The sequence below is a fragment of the Phyllobates terribilis genome, unplaced genomic scaffold, assembly GCF_046119375.1.
Source record: "Phyllobates terribilis strain yellow unplaced genomic scaffold, ASM4611937v1 Scaffold_11__3_contigs__length_659146591, whole genome shotgun sequence".
Lineage (NCBI taxonomy): Eukaryota > Metazoa > Chordata > Amphibia > Anura > Dendrobatidae > Phyllobates > Phyllobates terribilis.
Window position 1 is genome coordinate 658033224 of NW_027362771.1, and position 19645 is coordinate 658052868.

A 19645-nucleotide genomic window follows, 5' to 3' on the forward strand; every position below is an offset into this window, starting at 1 on the left:
GCACTCCCGGGCTGAAGCACATTTTGTAACAATAAACATTATCAATCTTCCCTTTATGGGAGGTTAGGACACTTTGAACGTTGCATAACCAAAACATGGATAAATATGTATATATAGTTCAATAAACAGTAGGCCGTGAGCAACCAGAAAGTCCAAGTCTCTTCCGGAAAGGTTGCTCAAAAGGGGCACTCCAGGGAGTGCAAATATGTACAAAGGAAGTCTTTGGGCTGCACAAAGTCCTCAGCCACAGAGTTTTTAGATACCCAAGCGGGTAAGGGGAAGCAAATAAGTAAGTGTCCATTTCACTTGGATTGTCCATTAGAGGGGCAAAATATAAGTTAAAGGCATATAAAAGGCAATAAATACATAGCAATACATACACAGGATAATGCTATAATATACAGTATTATACAATACAATATCCCAGGGGTAACTATTAGTGTTAAGCGAGCATGCTCGACACTGCTCGGTACTCACCCGAGCATCACGCTACATGCAGGGATTGCCAGCCAGTCACTGTAATGCCGCAGCCATGTTGTTTGTGAGCATTACAGTGATTGGCTGGCCGCACAGCGTAACCTCGAGTATTTAAAACCGGACGCCGCCATCTTGGACACAGACGCTCCGGATCAGACAGTGTAGGGACAGCGCTGCTGAGCTAGGGAGAAATTTTTCCTGCGAAATAGTTAGTGTAGGGTCTGTAAATGCTGCCAGAACAAACAAACAGTCCTTCTCAGGACTAATATCCATCCCAGATATCAGGCAGGCAGGCTGTATAGGAGACGCAGTGGTTATACCAGCAAACGCTGCATTACAGTCCTGTGTGCTCCTGTTTCTGAAATTGCTGGACTTAGCTGCAGGTCTCGGTGGCCAGTAAAAATCCTTTTTTTTCATCTAAATCCTCCTTTTTTTTTCTTCCTACACACTGTACAAATACCCGTCTTATTAACCTATTGGTGCCCCCCCCCACCCCAAAAAAAAAAAAAGTGTGTCTGATTTTTCAGACACAAATATATCTGTTGTAAAGAGTCTGGTATAGGCCACAGAAGCAGAAGTGTGGTTTTGCAGTTCCTTTGGTATCTAAAAAAAAAACAGCTTGAGTGTGTCGCTCACTGTTCAGCCGCAAATCTGTATTTTTAAAAACGTCTGGTATATATACCAGTAAATTAAAACTGTGGTTTTGCTGTTCCATGGTAAAAAATCTCTATTATCCTGCTTTTCGCATTTTTTGCAGTAAAAAAAAACAGTAGTGTCTCCTGAGTGTTCTGACACAAAAATATATCTGTTGAAAATAGTCTGGTGTACGCCTGACAAATCCCAGTGTGGTTTTGCAGTTCTACGGGTAAAATCTCTGTAGTATCCAGTTTTGGGCCTTTGGGATCTAAAAAAAAACAGAGTGTGTCACTCACTGTTCAGCTGCAAATCTATATATTTTAAAAAGTGTGGTATACACCAGTAAACAATAACTGTGGTTTTGCCATTCCACAGTAAAAAATCTCTATTCAGGTTTTGGTATTTTTTCTGTAAGGAAAAACAGTAATAGTTTCTCCCTGATTGCTCTGATTGTTTAAAAGAGTCGGGTGTAGGCCAGAGAAATAGAACTGTAGTTTTCCTCTTCCACGGTTCTAATCTACTTTTTATTACCCTTTTTCCATTGATAGTACGAGTGTAAGCTATTTTACTTCCTTTACAATGGGCAAGGCGCGTGGCCAGGGTCGTGGAACTGGACGTTCTGGTGATGGTGCGTGCAGAGGACGGGGCCGTGGCCAAGGTGAAAATGTGCCACAACCAACAGCCACATCTTCTCGCTCCCACTTCTTGACTGAATTACTAGGGAAGCACAGAACAACACCAGTATTGCGAACTGATCAGTGTGAACAGGTTATTAATTGGATAGCAGCTAATACTTCCAGTTACCTGGGCACCACCACCTCCGGTCTGTCTTCCACACGGTCAACTCTTAGTAGCCGTGAGTCTCGACCGCATACTCCTCCTCACCCTGATGCTCCTTCCTCCCACCATGCCGAGTGTCGTCAGACAGCAATTGATCCCACACTTGGACACTCTGAAGAGCTGTTCACTGGTCCATTTCCATATTTGTGCCTCTCGCCTGCTACACTTGAAGTGGTGGAAGAGGAGATCCCATGTAGCGATGCCCAAATATTTGAACAGCCACGGCCACAGGAAGTCGACGCAGGCAATTTGTCACAAGAGGTGTACGATGACGAGACACAATTGCCAGGAAGTGAGGAGGAGCATCGTGGTGCGCAAGAGGAAGTGGAGGAGGTGGTGGATGATCTAGTAACTGACCCAACGTGGCAGGAGGACATGCAGAGTGAGGCCAGAAGCACATAGGGGGAGGGAGGCAGAGTACCCCAACAGGCAGGAAGAAGCAGTGTGGTGGCCGCAGACAGAAGGAGGGCAACCGTTCCCCATAAAACCAACACGAGGGACGTTGCCAGTACAAGCGGTAGGTCTTCCAGAGTCTGGAATTTTTTAAAGACTCTGCTGATAACCCCAAAAAGGCCATTTGTACCACCTGCCATGCCAGCATCAGCAGGGTTGACAAAACTACCAGCCTGACCACAACCAGCATGATCAGGCACATGGCAGCAAAGCACCCGACTTTGTGGGGCGAACACCAGGGTCCACGACCAGTGTCAGCGGGTGTCACCACTGCTTCTTCCGCTGTTGTGCGTGCAATAGAACCCCCTGTTGTGTGTGCAAGGCAATTCCCTGTCCATACTGCATGTAAAGATGCCCCCTCCTCTCAGTCTTCACTTGTTATGGCAGTTTCTCAAGAAACAGCATCAACGTCCACGTCCCACCGCAGCGTTCAATTGTCCATATCCCAGACCTTTGAACGAAAGCGGAAATTCGCAGCTAACGCCCCACAGGCCACAGTCCTAAATTCACACATTTCACGACTGCTTGAGTTGGAAATGCTGCCTTTTAGGCTGGTGGAGACGGAATCTTTCCGCAACCTTATGGCGGTGGCCGTCCCTCGGTACTCGGTCCCCAGCCGACACTATTTTGCCCGGTGTGAAGCAGCCCTTGCTGTGTTGCAGCAGCGTTTGCAGCTTCTGGCACACCGACTGGTGTGTGATGTCCCCACACGTTGGAACTCTACCCTCCACATGTTGCAAAGGATTTGTGAGCAGAAGAGAGCAGTTGTGGAGTACCAGCTGCAACAAGGCCGTCGATATTCAGGTCAGACTCCACACATAAGACCTCATGAGTGGACCTGGATGTCTGACATATGTACCATCCTGACAAACTTTGATGAGGCCACCAAGATGGTGAGTGGCGATGACGCCATCATTTGTGTCAGCACTTCTCTGTCTTTTGCAACGCTCTCTGCAGAGAATTAAAGAGGAGGCATTGCAGCCAGAGTATGATGAGATGGATCAAGAAGCCGTAGTGGGCGATTACACACAGCCCAGCCTCATCTCATCCCAACGTGCCTTGGGGGACAATGAGGGAGAGGAGGAGGAAGAACAGGAGCTGTTATCTTGCGCTGTAGACAGTAGTACCTGTACAAGTGTCATACCGTCGGTTCAGCGTGGGTGGCCTGAGGACAGGGGGGAGGAGGAGAAGGAGAGCATGGTCAGTCGTCATCTTGGTGAGGACACGGAAATCTTGCCCGTTACCAGTCTGGCATTCATGTCTGACTTTGTTACGCTGCTTTAACCGTGACCCTCGCGTTGTCAAAATGTTGGGTGACAGTCATTACTGGTTGGTGACACTTTGTAGGCCCCCGCTATAAGGAGAACTTTCACTCTCTTATTCCTGAGGTGGAGAGGTCTACAAAAATGGGCCAGTACCAGAAGGCCCTTGCTGCAGAACTGTTAAAAAAAAATTCCCATCTGAACACGCTAGCGGCAGAGGTCACAGTTCGTTGACCAACCAAAGCGTACAAGCGAGAGAGAGGCAACTCCAATCCAGCAGAGGCAGGGGAACACTGTCAACATCCTGGGACAGTTTTCTCAGACCCTGCCTTCGGACAGACCCTGAGGCGCTGGGTACTCTCACAAGGAGTGGAAAGTTTCAAAAGATGGTGAGGGAGTACCTTGCCGACCGTACCAGCGTCCTCTGTGATTCCTCTGTGCCTTTTAATTATTGTGTATCCAAGCTGGACACTTGGAATGAACTCGCTCTGTACGCCTTGGAGGTCCTGGCCTGCCCTGCCGCTAGCGTGTTATTGGAGTGTGTTTTTAGTGCCGCTGGGGGAATTATAACTGATAAGCGCACTCGCCTGTCAACTGACAATGCTGACAAGCTGACCCTTATCAAAATGAACAAGGGCTGGATTGGGCCAGATTTCTCATCACCACCAAATGACAGCAGAGTAACATAAAGTCAAATACACTGTGTTATTTCGGGAGGTGTATTCACATGCACCGCTTCACAACCACACATGGGTATACGCTTCCTTATTTCGGCTGTTTTTTGCTCTTCTCCTTATCCTCAGCCTCCACCACCACTATACCACCAGGGTGACCGTGGTCCATGTTGCCATTATTGAAAGTTCCTCCGTCCTTATTTTTGTCAGCTTTTGCTTGGAAGGCATAAGCAAAGACTGTGGGAGACCCACTCACCAATAATGGGAATAATATTTTTAAGATGCTGCACTGTATGGCTCTTGTAAGGGGCATTAATAGCATCTTGTTATACCACTCTGACCTCCACGTCTCTTGTAAGGGGCACTAAGAGTTTTTAGATACCCAAGCGGGTAAGGGGAAGCAAATAAGTAAGTGTTAGAACCTTGCTGTTAGGTTTTTTTTCCTTTGCTGGTCACATGACCTTGTTGGCCTATTTAATCCTGCTCCGCCCTTCTGGCTTTGCTGGACTTCATTGTATATCTACTTTCTAGCTAGCCTGTGCTCTGTATCTAGCTCTGTTAGTTTGCTTGGTCTACGGACCTCTATGTTCTATCTATTTTGTTTGTTCGTCTGTCTGCTACTATTTCTGTTAGGAGGTGTCCCATATTCCTCCCAGTCCTTAGTACTTGTAGGGATTCCCTCCCCACATCTATAGGTCTCCGTACAGACTAGATTAGGACTTTAGCAGGTCTGATCGCAGGATCAGGTTCCCTGTTACATCATAGGGATTCAGCTGAGTCCTATAGTAGGGACAGATCTCCTCTCTTTCCTTAGCTTTGGTAGCAGAACATAACAGTAAGTCCAGCCTGCAAATTCTCTAAGGAAAGATTTTTTTTTTTTTTTTTGTTCCATCATGGTGTCGGTTCAGGATTTGGCTAAACACCTGCAGGGACTCTCTCTGGAAGTGGCCGAGCTCCGTCAGCACGTGAGTAACTGTCCTGGAGCATATTTCTTGGAGCCTAAGGTATGTTTGCCGGATTTATTTTTTGGTGAACATCGAGAATTTTTTTCATTTAAAAATGCTTGCTTATTGTATTTTCATTTGAGACCCAAGTCCTCTGGGGATGAATCCCAGCGCGTAGGGTTCATAATGTCACTTTTGCGCAAAGAGCCTCAGGAGTGGGCCTTTTCTTTGCAACCTAGTGATACATGCTTCAGATCAGTGGATAGTTTTTTTTCTGCTTTAGGATTATTATATGATGATCCTGACCGTGTGGCATCAGCTGAGACTGAGTTGAGACGTTTAAAACAAGGATCAGGTAATGTGGAAAAATATTGTACTCATTTTCGTCGTTGGTCCACTCAAACAGGGTGGAACGATTCTGCTCTGAAAAGTCTATTTCTTGCTGGGCTCAGTGAAAGGGTTAAAGACCTGCTAATTGCTTATCCTACACCTGAGGATTTGCAACAGGCTATGCAATTAGCTATACGGGTGGATAGAAGACTGCGTGCTAGGGTTAATGAGAGCAAATCCTCTGCTATGTCAGTTTCTGGTTATGATAATGTGTGTACTAACAGTGGTGAACCGATGGAGATTGGATCGGTGGCACCTCGCTCTCAAGAAAAAGACCGTCGTTTTTCGGAAGGCTTGTGTTTCTATTGCGGAAAATCTGGTCATTTGATTAAAGGCTGTGAGCTTCGTATGAAGAAAGAAAAAAAAAATGGTCAGTCACGCCCGTATTGCCTGTTTAAATTCCAAGGGTATATTTTTAGCTGCTTCCACGATTGCTCAGGAAAAATTAATGGAATTTCGGGTGTTTGTTGATTGCGGGTCTACACTGAATGTAATTGATGGGGGATTCGTGGAAAAACTCAATTTAAAACCTGAACCTTTATCATCCCCCATTGCTGTGGTTTCTGTGGATGGCTCCCCTTTGAAGAATATTACTCTCAAGGTCAGTGAATTTCCTCTCACTATTAATGGTGTTCACCATGAGAAATTGGATTTGGTAGTGTTGAATAACTTGCCTTCTCCAGTAATATTGGGTTTGCCCTGGTTAAAATTTCACAATCCTGTACTGGATTGGTCTACTAGTGAAATTAAATCCTGGAGCCATAAATGTTATGACAAGTGTTGTAACGGGCGTATTGCAGCTTTGGATAGGGGAGAATTGCCTGTTCCTATTCAGGATTTTTGGAGAGTTTTTTCTGAGAAAGAATCGCAGGTTTTGCCTCCCCATAGAGACTATGATTGTTCTATTGAATTTGTCCCTGGAGCGATTCTTCCTAAAAGTCGTTTATTTAACCTTACTATTCCTGAGAGGAAGGCTTTGGAGGAATACATACAGACAAGTTTGGCCGCCGGTCACATTAGGCCCTCTAAGTCTCCTGTGGCGGTTGGATTTTTTTTTGTAAAAAAAAAGGACGGCGGTTTACGTCCTTGTCTGGATTTTCGTGAGATTAACAAAATTACGGTACGCAATCCTTACCCACTGCCATTGATTCCTGATCTGTTTAACCAGTTATTGGGGGCCAAGTGGTTCTCTAAAATTGACCTTAAGGGGGCATACAATCTGTTGCGCATGAAGGAGGGTGATGAATGGAAGACTGCTTTTAACACTCCTGTGGGTCATTTTGAGAATCTGGTTATGCCTTTTGGTCTTACTAATGCTCCTGCATTTTTTCAGAATCTGATTAATGACATCCTTAGACCTTTGATCGGTAAAAATGTGGTTGTGTATTTGGATGACATTTTGATTTATTCGCCAGATCTGGAGTCTCATTGGCGGAGCGTGCGTGAGGTATTACAGTTATTAATGGACAATTCGCTTTTTGCTAAGCTGGAGAAATGTGAGTTCGCTGTACAGAGAATTAGTTTTTTGGGCTACATTATCTCCAGCAAAGGTTTTGAGATGGATCCGGTTAAGGTTCAGGCTGTGCAGGAATGGCCTAGGCCTATTGGTTTGAAATCGATACAGAGGTTTTTGGGTTTCGCCAATTACTATAGAAAATTCATAAAAAAAATTTCTAGTATTGTCAAACCTCTGACTGATCTCACCAGGAAAGGTGCTGATGCGGTTCAGTGGTCTTCTGAGGCCATTGAAGCTTTTGTGTATCTCAAGGAGAGGTTCACCTCTGCTCCCATCCTTATGCAGCCTGATGTTACTAGGCCGTTTTTGGTTGAGGTTGATGCTTCCTCTGTGGGGGTTGGCGCAGTATTGTCTCAGGATAACGGGGATGGATTACATCCCTGTGCCTTTTTTTCAAAAAAATTTTCGGAGACTGAATTGAATTACGATATTGGTAATCGGGAATTATTGGCTATTAAACTCTCATTTGAACACTGGCGCCACTTCTTGGAAGGTGCGGAATTTCCCGTTCAGGTTCTTACGGATCATAAAAATCTGATATATCTTGATGCTGCCAAGCGCCTGATTGCCCGTCAGGCTAGGTGGGCACTGTTTTTCTCGCGGTTTAATTTCTCCGTTACTTACATCCCTGGTACTAAGAATGTTAAGGCGGATGCCTTGTCTCGCAGTTTTTCTCCCATAGTCGGTGCTGAGAAAGAGGAAAACATTTTACAAGAAGGTGTTGTGATAGCTGCTTTAGACTCCGTTTTGGAAGATGAGATTCTTAAAGCTCAGGAGAATGCCCCATCTAACACTCCTCATGGGAGGTTGTTTGTGCCTGGGACCTTTAGGAGAGATTTGTTTGTTGAGTGTCACGAATCTCGGTTGGCAGGTCATCCCGGAATCTCTGAGACCAAGAGACTGGTGGGTCGCAGTTTTTGGTGGCCTGGATGGCAGAAGGAAGTCATTAAGTGGGTGCGCCAATGTACTATATGTGCTAGATCTAAGTCCTCACATACTCCTGCTGCGGGGTTACTTTGTCCTTTGGAGGTCCCCAGTGCTCCTTGGACACATTTGGCTATGGACTTTATAACTGACCTTCCCCCCTCTGAGGGTTTTACTGTCATCTGGGTGGTCGTGGACCGTTTTAGCAAGATGTGTCACTTGGTTCCCTTCGTCAAACTGCCCTGCGCTAAAACTCTCGCTAAGGCCTTTGTCAAGGAAATTGTCAGACTTCATGGCGTTCCTACTGACATTGTTTCTGATAGGGGTCCTCAGTTCGTGGCTCGTTTTTGGCGTGCCTTTTGTGACAGATTGGGAATTCATTTGTCGTTTTCGTCCGGATATCATCCTGAATCTAATGGCCAGACAGAAAGGAAAAACCAGGATGTTGAGCAGTTCTTGCGTTGTTTTGTGGCAGACAATCAAGAGGGGTGGTCTGAGTTTCTGCCACTTGCTGAATTTGCTCTGAACAATCATACATCTTCTTCTGCTGGTTGTTCGCCTTTTTTTTTGTTGTTCTGGGAGACATCCGTCGTTTGGGTCGTTCTCCAAGTTGGGATCTGCCGTGCCTGAGGAGGAGAATTTTTCCGGTGATTTGGAAAGAGTTTGGACGGATGTGCGTGGTAATCTTCAGGAGGCCAACAGAAAATCTAAAGACTACTTTGATAGGAAATGACAGGAGGTTTTGTTCGCTGTTGGTTACATGGTTTGGTTGTCCTCTAGGAATCTGCGGTTGAGGATTCCTTCTAAGAAATTGGGTCCCAAGTTTGTAGGGCCCTTTAAGGTGCTTCAAGTTGTCAACCAATCTGCTGTTAGGTTGGAGGTTCCTACCTCCTGGAGAATTAATCCGGTATTTCATGTCTCTCTGGTAAAAAAAGCTGTTGTGTCGGATGGTGACGCCTCTGCCTCTGTTCCTCCGGTTGTGGAGGACGGGGAATATGAAATTTCTCGCATCCTTGACTCTAGACGGTATAGAGGTAGTTTGCAGTATCTTGTGGCCTGGAAAGGTTTCGGACCCGAGGATAACTCTTGGGTGAGGTCAGATGATGTTTCCGCGTCCAGACTTATCAGAGCGTTTCACAGGAGATTTCCTGATAAGCCTGGTCCTAGGGGATCCGGAGGATCCTCTTAGAAGGGGGGGTACTGTTAGAACCTTGCTGTTAGGTTTTTTTTCCTTTGCTGGTCACATGACCTTGTTGGCCTATTTAATCCTGCTCCGCCCTTCTGGCTTTGCTGGACTTCATTGTATATCTATTTTCTAGCTAGCCTGTGCTCTGTATCTAGCTCTGTTAGTTTGCTTGGTCTACGGACCTCTATGTTCTATCTATTTTGTTTGTTCGTCTGTCTGCTACTATTTCTGTTAGGAGGTGTCCCATATTCCTCCCAGTCCTTAGTACTTGTAGGGATTCCCTCCCCACATCTATAGGTCTCCGTACAGACTAGATTAGGACTTTAGCAGGTCTGATCGCAGGATCAGGTTCCCTGTTACATCGTAGGGATTCAGCTGAGTCCTATAGTAGGGACAGATCTCCTCTCTTTCCTTAGCTTTGGTAGCAGAACATAACAGTAAGTGTCCATTTCACTTGGATTGTTCATTAGAGGGGCAAAATATAAGTTAAAGGCATATAAAAGGCAATAAATACATAGCAATACATACACAGGACAAGGCAATAATATACAGTATTATACAATACAATACCCCAGGGGTAACTATTAGTGTTGAGCGAGCATGCCTGACACTGCTCAGTACTCGCCCGAGCATCACGCTACATGCAGGGATTGCCAGCCAGTCACTGTAATGCCGCAGCCATGTTGTTTGTGGGCATTACAGTGATTGGCTGGCCGCGCAGCGTCACCTCGAGTATTTAAAACCGGGCGCCACCATCTTGCACACGGACTCTCCGGATCAGACAGTGTAGGGACAGCGCTGCTGAGCTACGGACAGATTTTTCCTGCGAAATAGTTAGTGTAGGGTCTGTAAATGCTGCCAGAACAAACAAACAGTCCTTCTCAGGACTAATATCCATCCCAGATATCAGGCAGGCTGTATAGGAGACACAGTGGTTATACCAGCAAACGCTGCATTACAGTCCTGTGTGCTCCTGTTTCTGAAATTGCTGGACTTAGCTGCAGGTCTCGGGGGCCATCCACGTCTCTTGTAAGGGGCATTAAAAGCGTCTTGTTATACCACTCTGACCACCACGTCTCTTCTGAGGAGCATTAAAACCATCTTGTTATTCCACTCTGACCTACACATCTCTTGTAAGGGGCATTAAAAGCGTCTTGTTATACCACTCTGACCTCCACGTCTCTTGTAAGGGGCATTAAAAGCATCTGGTTATACCACTCTGACCTCCACGTCTCTTCTAAGGGGCATTAAAAGCGTCTGGTTATACCACTCTGACCTCCACTTCTCTTCAGAGGGCCATTAAAACCGTCTTGTTATACCTCTCTGACCTCCACGTCTCTTCTAAGGGGCATTAAAAGCGTCTTGTTATACCACTCTGACATCCACGTCACTTGCAAGGGGCATTAAAAGCGTTTTGTTATACCACTCTGACCTCCACGTCTCTTCTGAAGGGCATTAAAAACGTCTTGTTATACCACTCTGACCTCCACGTCTCTTGCAAGGGGCATTAAAAGGGTCTTGTTATACCACTCTGACCTCCACGTCTCTTGTAAGGGGCATTAAAAGCGTCTTGTTATACCACTCTGAACTACACGTCTCTTGTAAGGGGCATTAAAAGCGTCTTCTTATACCACTCTGACATCCACGTCTCTTGTCAGGGGCATTAAAAACGTCTTGTTATACCACTCTGACATCCATGGCTCTTTAAAGGGGCATTAAAAGCGTCTTGTTATACCACTCTGACCTCCACGTCTCTTCTGAAGGGCATTAAAGGCATCTTGTTATACCACTCTGACCTCCACGTCTCTTGTAAGGGGCATTAAAAGGGTCTTGTTATACCACTCTGACATCTACGTCTCTTGTAAGGGCCATTAAAAGGGTCTTGTTATACCACTCTGACCTCCACGTCTCTTGTAAAGGGCATTAAAAGCATCTTGTTATACCACTCTGACCTCCACGTCTCTTGTAAGGGGCATTAAAAGCATCTTGTTATACCACTCTGACATCCACATCTCTTGTAAGGGGCATTAAATGCATCTTGTTATACCACTCTGACATCCACGTCTCTTGTAAGGGGACTTAAAATCGTCTTGTTATACCACTGTCACCTCCACGTCTCTTGTAGGGGGCATTAAAAGCGTCTTGTTATAGCACTCTGACCTCCACGTCTCTTGTAAGGGGCATTAATAGCGTCTTGTTATACCACTCTGACCTCCACGTCTCTTCTGAAGGGCATTAAAAGGGTCTTGTTTACCACTCTGACCTCCACGTCTCCTGTAAGGGGCATTAAAAGCGTCTTGTTATACCACTCTGAACTCCACATCTCTTCTGAGGGGCATTAAAACCATCTTGTTATACCACTCTGACCTCCACGTTTCTTGTAAGGGGCATTAAAAGCATCTAGTTATACCTCTCTGATCTACACATCTTTTGTAAGGGGCAACAAAAGCGTCTTGTTATACCAAACTGACCTCCACGTCTCTTGTAAGGGCATTAAAAGCACCTTGTTATACCACTCTGACCTCCACATCTCTTGTAAGGGGCATTAAGAGCTTCTTGTTATACCACTCTGACCTCCACGTCTCTTTTAAGGAGCATTAAAAGCATCTGGTTATACCTCTCTAACCTACACGTCTCTTGTAAGGGGCATTAAAATAGTCTTGTTATACCTCTCTTACCTACACGTCTCTTGTAAGGGGCATTAAAAGCATCTTGTTATACCACTTCGACCTCCATGTCTCTTGTAAGGGGCTTAAAAAGCATCCTATTATACCTCTCTGACCTCCACTTCTCTTCTGAGGGGCATTAAAAGGGTCTTGTTATACCACTCTGACCTCCACGTCTCTTGTAAGGGGCATTAAAAGCATCTTGTTTTACCACTCTGACATCCACGTCTCTTGTAAGAGGCATTAATAGTGTCTTGTTATACCACTCTGACCTCCACGTCTCTTCTGAAGGGCATTAAAAGGGTCTCGTTATACCACTCTGACATCCACGTCTCTTCTAAGGGGCATTAAAAGCGTCTTGTTATAACACTCTGACCTCCACGTCTCTTGTAAGGGGCATTAAAAGCGTCTTGTTATACCACTCTGAACTCCACATCTCTTCTGAGGGGCATTAAAACCATCTTGTTATACCACTCTGACCTCCACGTCTCTTGTAAGGGGCTTTAAAAGCGTCTTGTTATACCACTCTGACCTCCACGTCTCTTGTAAGGGGCATTAAAAGCATCTAGTTATACCTCTCTGACCTACACGTCTCTTGTAAGGGGCATTAAAAGCGTCTTGTTATACCTCTCTGATCTACACATCTTTTGTAAGGGGCAACAAAAGCGTCTTGTTATACCAAACTGACCTCCACGTCTCTTGTAAGGGGCTTTAAAAGCGTCTTGTTATACCACTCTCACCTCCACGTCTCTTCTGAAGGGCATTAAAATCGTCTTGTTATACCACTCTGACTTACAAGTCTCTTGTAAGGGGCATTAAAAGCGTATTGTTATACAACTCTGACCTCCACGTCTCTTGTAAGGGGCACTAAAACAGTCTTGTTATACCTCTCTGACTTACACGTCTCTTGTAAAGGGCATTAAAAGCGTCTTGTTATACCACTCTGACCTCCACGTCTCTTCTAAGGGGCATTAAAAGCGTCTTGTTATACCACTCTGACCTCCACATCTCTTCTGAGGGGCATTAAAAGCGTCTTGTTATACCACTCTGACCTCCACGTCTCTTGTAAGGGGCATTAAAAGCGTCCTGTTATACCACTCTGACCTCCACAACTCTTCTGAGGGGCATTAAAACCATCTTGTTTTAACACTCTGACCTCCACATCTCTTCTTAGGGGCATTAAAAGCATCTTGTTATACAACTCTGACCTCCACGTCTCTTGTAAGGGGCATTAAAACAGTCTTGTTATTCCACTCTGACCTCCACGTCTTTTGTAAAGGGCATTAAAAGTGTCTTGTTAAACCACTCTGACCTCCACGTCTCTTGTAAGGGGAATTAAAAGCATCTTGTTATACCACTCTGACCTCCACGTCTCTTGTAAGGGGCATTAAAACAGTCTTGTTATTCGACTCTGACCTCCACGTTTCTTGTAAAGGGCATTAAAAGCGTCTCGTTATACCACTCTGACCTACACGTCTCTTGTAAGGGGCTTTAAAAGCATCTTGTTATTCCACTCTGACCTCCATGTCTCTTGTAAGGGGCATTAAAAGCATCTTGTTATTCCACACTGACCTCCACGTCTCTTGTAAGGGGCATTAAAAGCGTCTTGTTATACCACTCTGACCTCCACGTCTCTTTTAAGGGGCATTAAAAGCGTCTTGTTATACCTCTCTGACCTACACGTCTCTTTTAAGGGGCATTAAAAGCGTCTTGTTATACCTCTCTGACCTACACGTCTCTTGTAAGGGGCATTAAAACCGTCTTGTTATACCTCTCTGACCTACACGTCTCTTGTAAGGGGCATTAAAAGCGTCTTGTTATACCACTCTGACCTCCACTTCTCTTGTAAGGGGCATTAAAAGCGTCTTGTTATACGACTCTGACCTACACGTCTCTTGTAAGGGGCATTAAAAGCGTCTTGTTATACCACTCTGACCTCCACTTCTCTTGTAAGGGGCATTAAAAGCGTCTTGTTATACCACTCTGACCTCCACGTCTCTTGTAAGGGGCATTAAAAGCGTCTTGTTATAGCACTCTGACCTCCACGTCTTTTCTGAGGGGCCTTAAAACAATCTTGTTTTACCACTCTGACTTCCACGTCTCTTGTAAGGGGCATAAAAAGCATCCTGTTATACCTCTCTGACCTCCAAGTCTCTTGTAAGGGGCATTAAAAGAGTCTTGTACCACTCTGACCTCCACATCTCTTGTAAGGGGCACTAAAACAGTCTTGTTATACCTCTCTGACTTACACGTCTCTTGTAAGGGGCATTAAAAGCATCTTGTTATACCACTCTGACCTCCACGTCTCTTGTAAGGGGCATTAAAAGCGTCCTGTTATACCACTCTGACCTCCACAACTCTTCTGAGGGGCATTTAAACCATCTTGTTTTACCACTCTGACCTCCACATCTCTTCTTAGGGGCATTAAAAGCATCTTGTTATACAACTCTGACCTCCACGTCTCTTGTAAGGGGCATTAAAAGCGTCTTGTTGTACCACTCTGACCTCCACATCTCTTGTAAGGGGCATTAAAACCGTCTTGTTATACCACTCTGACCTACACGTCTCTTGTAAGGGGCATTAAAAGCGTCTTGTGATACCACTCTTACCTCCACGTCTCTTGTAAAGGGCATTAAAAGTGTCTTGTTATACCACTCTGACCTCCACATCTCTTCTGAGGGGAATTAAAAGCATCTTGTTATACCACTCTGACCTCCACGTCTCTTGTAAGGGGCATTAAAACAGTCTTGTTATTCCACTCTGACCTCCACGTCTTTTGTAAGGGGCATTAAAAGCGTATTGTTATACCACTCTGACCTCCACGTCTCTTGTAAGGGGAATTAAAAGCATCTTGTTATACCACTCTGACCTCCACGTCTCTTGTAAGGGGCATTAAAACAGTCTTGTTATTCGACTCTGACCTCCACGTTTCTTGTAAGGGGCATTAAAAGCGTCTCGTTATACCACTCTGACCTACACGTCTCTTGTAAGGGGCTTTAAAAGCATCTTGTTATTCCACTCTGACCTCCATGTCTCTTGTAAGGGGCATTAAAAGCATCTTGTTATTCCACACTGACCTGCACGTCTCTTGTAAGGGGCATTAAAAGCGTCTTGTTATACCACTCTGACCTCCACGTCTCTTTTAAGGGGCATTAAAAGCGTCTTGTTATACCTCTCTGACCTACACGTCTCTTTTAAGGGGCATTAAAAGCGTCGTTATACCTCTCTGACCTACACGTCTCTTTTAAGGGGCATTAAAAGCGTCTTGTTATACCTCTCTGACCTACACGTCTCTTGTAAGGGGCATTAAAGCGTCTTGTTATACCACTCTGACCTCCACTTCTCTTGTAAGGGGCATTAAAAGCGTCTTGGTATACCACTCTGACCTACACGTCTCTTGTAAGGGGCATTAAAAGCGTCTTGTTATACCACTCTGACCTCCACTTCTCTTGTAAGGGGCATTAAAAGCGTCTTGTTATACCACTCTGACCTCCACGTCTCTTGTAAGGGGCATTAAAAGCGTCTTGTTAAAGCACTCTGACCTCCACGTCTTTTCTGAGGGGCCTTAAAACCATCTTGTTTTACCACTCTGACCTCCACTTCTCTTGTAAGGGGCATTAAAAGCATCCTGTTATACCTCTCTGACCTCCAAGTCTCTTGTAAGGGGCGTTAAAAGCGTCTTGTTCTACCACTCAGACCTCCACGTCTCTTGTAAGGGGCATAAAAAGCATCCTGTTATACCTCTCTGACCTCCGTCTCTTGTGAGGGGCATTAAAACAGTCTTGTTATACCACTCTGACCTCCACGTCTCTTGTAAGGGGCATTAAAAGCGTCTTGTTATACCACTCTGACCTCCACGTCTCTTGTAAGTGGCCTTAAAAGCGTCTTGTTATACCACTCTGACCTCCACATCTCTTCTGAGGGGCATTAAAAGTGTCTTGTTATACCACTCTGACCTCCACGTTTCTTGTAAGGGGCATTAAAAGCATCTTGTTATACCACTCTCACCTCCACGTCTCTTGTAAGCGGAATTAAAAGCGTCTTGTTTTACCACTCTGACCTCCACGTCTCTTGTAAGGGGCATTAAAAGCGTCTTGTTATACCACTCTAACCTCCACATCTCTTCTGAGGGGCATTAAAAGCGTCTTGTTATACCACTCTGACCTCCACGTCTCTTGTACAGGGCATTAAAAGCGTCTTGTGATACCACTCTTACCTCCACGTCTCTTGTACAGGGCATTAAAAGCGTCTTGTTATACCACTCTTACCTCCACGTCTCTTGTACAGGGCATTAAAAGCGTCTTGTTATACCACTCTGACCTCCACGTCTCTTGTAAGGGGCGTTAAAAGCGTCTTGTTATACCACTCTGACCTCCACGTCTCTTGTAAGGGGCATTAAAAGCATCTGGTTATACCACTCTGACCTCCACGTCTCTTCTAAGGGGCATTAAAAGCGTCTGGTTATACCACTCTGACCTCCACGTCTCTTCAGAGGGCCATTAAAACAGTCTTGTTATACCTCTCTGTCCTCCACGTCTCTTCTAAGGGGCATTAAAAGCGTCTTGTTATACCTCTCTGACATCCACGTCACTTGCAAGGGGCATTAAAAGCGTTTTGTTATACCACTCTGACCTCCACGTCTCTTCTGAAGGGCATTAAAAACGTCTTGTTATACCACTCTGACCTCCACGTCTCCTGCAAAGGGCATTAAAAGGGTCTTGTTATACCACTCTGACCTCCACGTCTCTTGTAAGGGGCATTAAAAGCGTCTTGTTATACCACTCTGAACTCCACGTCTCTTGTCAGGGGCATTAAAAGCGTCTTGTTATACCACTCTGACATCCATGGCTCTTCTGAAGGGCATTAAAGGCATCTTGTTATACCACTCTGACCTCCACGTCTCTTGTAAGGGGCATTAAAAGGGTCTTGTTATACCACGCTGACATCTACGTCTCTTGTAAGGGCCATTAAAAGGGTCTTGTTATACCATTCTGACATCCACGTCTCTTGTAAGGGGCATTAAAAGCGTCTTGTTATACCACTCTGACCTCCACGTCTCTTGTAAGGGGCATTAAAAGCATCTTGTTATACCACTCTGACCTCCACGTCTCTTGTAAAGGGCATTAAAAGCATCTTGTTATACCACTCTGACCTCCACGTCTCTTGTAAGGGGCATTAAAAGCATCTTGTTATACCACTCTGACATCCACATCTCTTGTAAGGGGCATTAAATGCATCTTGTTATACCACTCTGACATCCACGTCTCTTGTAAGGGGACTTAAAAGCATCTTGTTACACCACTCTCACCTCCACGTCTCTTGTAAGGGGCATTAAAAGCGTCTTGTTATAGCACTCTGACCTCCACGTCTCTTGTAAGGGGCATTAATAGCGTCTTGTTATACCACTCTGACCTCCACGTCTCTTCTGAAGAGCATTAAAAGGGTCTTGTTTACCACTCTGACCTCCACGTCTCCTGTAAGGGGCATTAAAAGCGTCTTGTTATACCACTCTGAACTCCACATCTCTTCTGAGGGGCATTAAAACCATCTTGTTATACCACTCTGACCTCCACGTTTCTTGTAAGGGGCATTAAAAGCATCTAGTTATACCTCTCTGACCTACACGTCTCTTGTAAGGGGCATTAAAAGCAGCTAGTTATACCTCTCTGATCTACACATCTTTTGTAAGGGGCAACAAAAGCGTCTTGTTATACCAAACTGACCTCCACGTCTCTTGTAAGGGCATTAAAAGCACCTTGTTATACCACTCTGACCTCCACATCTCTTGTAAGGGGCATTAAGAGCTTCTTGTTATACCACTCTGACCTCCACGTCTCTTTTAAGGGGCATTAAAAGCATCTGGTTATACCTCTCTAACCTACACGTCTCTTGTAAGGGGCATTAAAATAGTCTTGTTATACCTCTCTTACCTACACGTCTCTTGTAAGGGGCATTAAAAGCATCTTGTTATACCACTTCGACCTCCATGTCTCTTGTAAGGGGCTTAAAAAGCATCCTATTATACCTCTCTGACCTCCACTTCTCTTCTGAGGGGCATTAAAAGGGTCTTGTTATACCACTCTGACCTCCACGTCTCTTATCAGGGGCATTAAAAGCGTCTTGTTATACAACTCTGACCTCCACGTCTCTTGTAAGGGGCATTAAAAGGGTCTTGTTATACCACTCTGACATGCACGTCTCTTGTAAGGGGCATTAAAAGCATTTTGTTATAGCACTCTGACCTCCACGTCTCTTGTAAGAGGCATTAATAGTGTCTTGTTATACCTCTCTGACCTCCACGTCTCTTCTGAAGGGCATTAAAAGGGTCTCGTTATACCACCCTGACATCCACGTCTCTTGTAAGGGGCATTAAAAGCGTCTTGTTATACCACTCTGACCTCCACGTCTCTTGTAAGGGGCATTAAAAGAGTCTTGTTATACCACTCTGAACTCCACATCTCTTCTGAGGGGCATTAAAACCATCTTGTTATACCACTCTGACCTCCACGTCTCTTGTAAGGGGCTTTAAAAGCGTCTTGTTATACCACTCTGACCTCCACGTCTCTTGTAAGGGGCATTAAAAGCATCTAGTTATACCTCTCTGACCTACACGACTCTTGTAAGGGGCATTAAAAGCGTCTTGTTATACCTCTCTGATCTACACATCTTTTGTAAGGGGCAACAAAAGCGTCTTGTTATACCAAACTGACCTCCACGTCTCTTGTAAGGGGCTTTAAAAGCGTCTTGTTATACCACTCTCACCTCCACGTCTCTTCTGAAGGGCATTAAAATCATCTTGTTATACCACTCTGACCTCCACGTCTCTTGTAAGGGGCATTAAAAGAGTCTTGTACCACTCTGACCTCCACATCTCTTGTAAGGGGCACTAAAACAGTCTTGTTATACCTCTCTGACTTACACGTCTCTTGTAAAGGGCATTAAAAGCGTCTTGTTATACCACTCTGACCTCCACGTCTCTTGTAAGGGGCATTAAAAGCGTCTTGTTATACCACTCTGACCTCCACATCTCTTCCGAGGGGCATTAAAAGTGTCTTGTTATACCACTCTGACCTCCACGTCTCTTGTAAGGGGCATTAAAAGCATCTTGTTATACCACTCTGACCTCCACGTCTCTTGTAAGGGGCATTAAAAGCGTCCTGTTATACCACTCTGACCTCCACAACTCTTCTGAGGGGCTTTAAAACCATCTTGTTTTACCACTCTGACCTCCACATCTCTTCTTAGGGGCATTAAAAGCATCTTTTTATACAACTCTGACCTCCACGTCTCTTGTAAGGGGCATTAAAAGCGTCTTGTTGTACCACTCTGACCTCCACATCTCTTGTAAGGGGCATTAAAACCGTCTTGTTATACCACTCTGACCTACACGTCTCTTGTAAGGGGCATTAAAAGCGTCTTGTGATACCACTCTTACCTCCACGTCTCTTGTAAAGGGCATTAAAAGTGTCTTGTTATACCACTCTGACCTCCACGTCTCTTGTAAGGGGCATTAAAAGCGTCTTGTTATACCACTCTGACCTCCACGTCTCTTGTAAGGGGCATTAAAAGCGTCTTGTTATACCACTCTGACCTCCACGTCTCTTTTAAGGGGCATTAAAAGCGTCTTGTTATACCACTCTGACCTCCACATCTCTTGTAAGGGGCATTAAAAGGATC